The sequence below is a fragment of the Rattus rattus genome, chromosome 5 (genome assembly GCF_011064425.1).
Source record: "Rattus rattus isolate New Zealand chromosome 5, Rrattus_CSIRO_v1, whole genome shotgun sequence".
Lineage (NCBI taxonomy): Eukaryota > Metazoa > Chordata > Mammalia > Rodentia > Muridae > Rattus > Rattus rattus.
This window is the reverse complement of record NC_046158.1, coordinates 157,525,672-157,530,035: the sequence shown is the minus strand read 5'-3', so window position 1 is coordinate 157,530,035 and position 4,364 is coordinate 157,525,672.

Sequence of the window (4,364 nt, the reverse complement as noted above, 5' to 3'; positions counted from 1 at the left end):
TTCTCTCTCTCTCCCTCTGATGGAAAGAAAAACTGACTCTCCTCTAGTTCCCTCTTGTGGGTAGGGCCTGACATACCTGTGTCTCCCACCAGCACACATGGGTTTTGTGAACTTTGTTTATTAAATATACAAGTGAATGGATGACCTGGAAGACCTTCACACATCTAAAAAGCAAATTCCACAGACTGTTACCTGAGACCTAGGATTTCAGCCCATAGAAAGATAGGTTCCTACCTACCTGTCTTGGGACTTCCTCTCTCACCACACCACACTGCCCTGGAGCTCTATGAGGAACTACAGGCAGTGGGCGAGGCCATCAATGGATCCAAGGAGTTTGCTGGCCAGCTGGTGGCGGGCAGGCCTGGGTGTAGGGATTCCAGACTGCTGAGCCCTGTCAGTACCCTTTCCTGTGAGGCCTTGGTAATCTCCAGGCCTCAGAGACCTCCTGGTTGGGGTTAGCACCACATCTCAGTGAGAGGCTCTGGGCCTCCTTTCTTTTTTCTGGTGTTTCTGATTCCATTCACATGCTGTGGCTGCAGTGGAGCCCGACAGAGCCCTCCGTGGAGACTAGACACCAGCGGATAAGACGGACAATCAGAGACCGTGGCAGTATGATGTAGATATGACTTATGATAGTGTGCATTCAGAAATGATAGAGAGCCACAGTCACATGTCACAGGATTAGAGCGAGACCCTGTTGCCAAACAACAGCAAAAAAAAATTTTAAATAAACCAGTCATTATCTACGTATGCGTTAGGCCCGTGGGTCTACTTTACAAAAGTGTGCATTCTTGTGTAAGAAGGTGCACATGTGCAAACGTTTGTGGTGGCCAGAGGTCAACCTTGGGTGTCCTTCCTCAGGTGCTGTCTGCCTTGGATTTTTGAGACAAGGTCTCTTCCTCCCTGGAGCACAGCAAGTGAGCTAGGCTGGCTGCTGGGATCTACTGTCCCTGCTTCTGCAGTGCTAGGATTGCAAACTTGAGCCACTACGCCCACTCCCTCCCACCCCCACCTTTAAGGTGAGTTCTGTGAATTTAGCTTGGGTCCCTGTGCTTGTAAGGCAAGGTACTCCACTGACTGAGCTGTTTCCATATCCTGTTCCAGGGTGCTTTGTTGCCTAAATTTTGTGAATTCTAAGTCCAGTCCAGAATCTGTTTTTTAAAATGTTACCACATCATCCATCCATCCATCATTTATCTGTCTATCTATCTATCCATCCATTCATCCATCCATCATCTATCTGTCTGTCTGTCTATCTATCTATCTATCTATCTATCTATCTATCTATCCATCCATCCATCCATCCATCCATCCATCCATCCATCCATCCATCCATGTGAGGCTTGTGCATGCCACACAGTATACACATGGCGGTCAGAGGAAAAGTTGTGGGAGTTGGTTCTCTTCTTCACCATGTGGGTCTCAGGGATTGAACTCAGGTGGCTTGGTAGCAATTGTCTTAACCCACCGAGCAATCTTGCCAGCTCTCTAAGTCCAGTATTTCTGATTAAAAACAAAACAAAACAAAAAAACAAAAAACCAAAACCAAAAAACACCTCAGTACCTGAATTGACACGGGCAGTGGATGTAAAACACAAATGTTTGAAGATGTAGAAGCTAAACAGAGTAGGGTATCCGCCGTTCCTCACATTGCTTCCTTATTGACGGGGTGGTTTTATGATTCTGTTACATTTAAATAAAAGATATCAAGATTAACTTTGCACCAGGCCTGGTGGCACAGGCCTAGAATCCCAACTCTCTGGTAGGCTGTGGCGGAAGGATTGTAAGCTAAACACCAGGCCGGGCAAACGAGTGAGTCCCTGACTCTGAATTAAAAGTGAAAGGAAGGCTGGGGATGTAGTTCTTACTTACATGCTTGAGGCCCAGGGATGGAGCATGGATGACACACAGAGACAGACCTCACGGGCTTCAGTGTTCTTAGTGTGTTCAGTCAATCATGTGTGTGCTGCCATGTTGTTTTCACTGCTGAGCAGGACTCACACGCAACATGTAAGGTCTGTGGGTTAGGGGACCCCTGGTGTGGTGCAGGGACAGCCTCACTATGCATGGCAACTAGGCGTGGTGTTTGTCACCATAGAGAGAGGCAAACAATCCTGTGGGTATTTGGCTGTGGGAATGGAAGGGCTTGCCTGGGATGGTGCCCAGGGGGTTAATTTTGTACCAGAAAGCTTCAGACCAACTTCACGTGATGTCTGGAGACCGTGTGGACAGCCCTGACTCTGCTCAGCGACCAGGGCCCTGGGAGAAAGGTGGGCCTCTGTATAGAGAAATAAGGCCCTGTTTCAGCTTCTCCAGCTGTACCACCAGAGGAAGCCTGAGGAGTTCCCAGGTCTCACAGTTAGCCCATGGGTCCGTGTCAGGGGTCCCTGTGGTTAGCATATGGAGAGGTTTCAAAGGAGCAGGATGGTAGAGTCCTGAGGGATCAGTCTATGAGACTTCCTGGGATCAAAGTGTGGGCTTCTTGGGTCAAGGAATGGGAATCTCTGGGCCAGGGTGGAGGGGTGGGTGGGGCCTTGAGCAGAAAGTGCTCTCTAAGGAAGATGACCCCTAACATCTCACCTGAGGCATCTGGGATTCCCCCTCTCACCCCGAGTCTTCTGTTATAGGGTAGCAGTGTTCTCTGCTCTGACAGCTCCTGGCTTGGCTGGCTGTAGTTCAAACTTTACATGATGGCAGGGTTACTCAGAGCCTGGCCCATCTAAGGAAAATTGACATGTTGGAAGGCCACCATGATCTGTCATGAAAGTCACAGAGAAGCACTTAGAAAACTGTCATTCTGGTCTTGAGTGACACTTCCTGTCATCTCGGTGCTCAGGGCATTTCCCCAGGGCTCGGCATGGTAGCTGGGGGTAGGAATAGGGATTCTGTGAGGGGCAAAGCTGGACCTGGGTTCTGATGGGGAAAGGAGGAAGGAGACACAGGTCTCAGCTTTGTGTGTGAGATTCATCTCCGACCCTTCCATTCTCTAGGCTAGGGTGAGGGAGCCGCCATCTCAGAAACTTGTGGTGAAGCTCAATGTGGGTTCCCACAGGAAGTTGGGGGGAGTGTCAAGCAGGGGCCCAAGGGCCCAAATGCCACAGTGGAAAAGTTCTCTGATAAGGCAAAGAGCACACCCCTTCCTCCTGTTCCTACATTGGAGGTCTGGTCATCTCAAGCAATAAGGATGTGGCTTAGTCACATGAAAGACGGATATGCCTGTGGAAAATTCCAGGTCCCGGCAGAAACCCTTGGTCCTCTGGTCCTGGGAGGCCCCGAACCCCGGGTCTCACATTTCTCTCCACATCTCTGTTCTTGCTTCAATCATGCCAGTGAGCCAGCCTTTGCAGGCCACGGAAGCCACAACAGGGGACACAGTAGGGGATCCCGGATCCCTGTGGAACAAAGGATTCTGCTGCTCTGGGCACCGCAGCAGGAAAGGTGCCCCGGGTCTTTTAAGAAGTCCTCACAAGGGCTGGGGGATTTAGCTCAGCGGTGGGCGCTTACCTAGGGCGCAAGGCCCTGGGTTCGGTCCCCAGCTCCGAAAAAAAAAAACCAAAAAAAAAAAAAAAAAAAAAAGAAGTCCTCACAAATAGACTTGGAGCCTGGAGCTGACCAGCACCTAGGTCCAGCCTTTGTGGGTGGTGTCTACCAGTTCCTGCTTTGTCCTGTTCTGGAAACATTTAAACACCCACACACAGAACACACACAAGCCATCACCAGTCTCTGCAGGTCCCACCCCCAGCCCACCCAGGTTACTTGGGGCCAAATCTTGGGTTCCTATGACCTCATCCATTCCCACTGCCTTGCCGAGTGCGGCTCTTTGCACGCTTAAAACACAAACACAGCCCTGCTATCACACCCACCAGGAACCGCTCACGCAATGCGCTCGACTGGCGATGTGTGTCTAAATAGGATCAAAGCTTGGAATGTGGCTGGCTTGTTTTGGGTGAAGGAAGCTGAAACCTGCCCTGACCCCACGTTCGTGCAGACATCTTTCCGCTACTGTGGGCACCACGGCCCTGTGTCTTCAGATCTCCCCAGAGCAGCCACTGAGGGATGGCTTTGCTGTTTCAGTGTCACAAATAAAAGTGACAAAACGTTTACTACTTTACCACCTGGTGCTGGGGATGGAGCCCAGGCCCTCCTCCACGCCAGACACACTGCCTCCTGTGTTTGTTTTATTGTTGCTGCTGCTGGGCTCTTTGGTTTGGTCTGTATTTGTTTTGAAACACAGTTCCATATAGTCCAGGCTTGCCTGGAACTTGCCACATAGCTGAGAATGACATTGAAACCTCATCCTCTTACCTCTACCTCCTAAGTGCCAGGTTACAGACGTGCTGCCACCATACACGGCCCAAGTGACT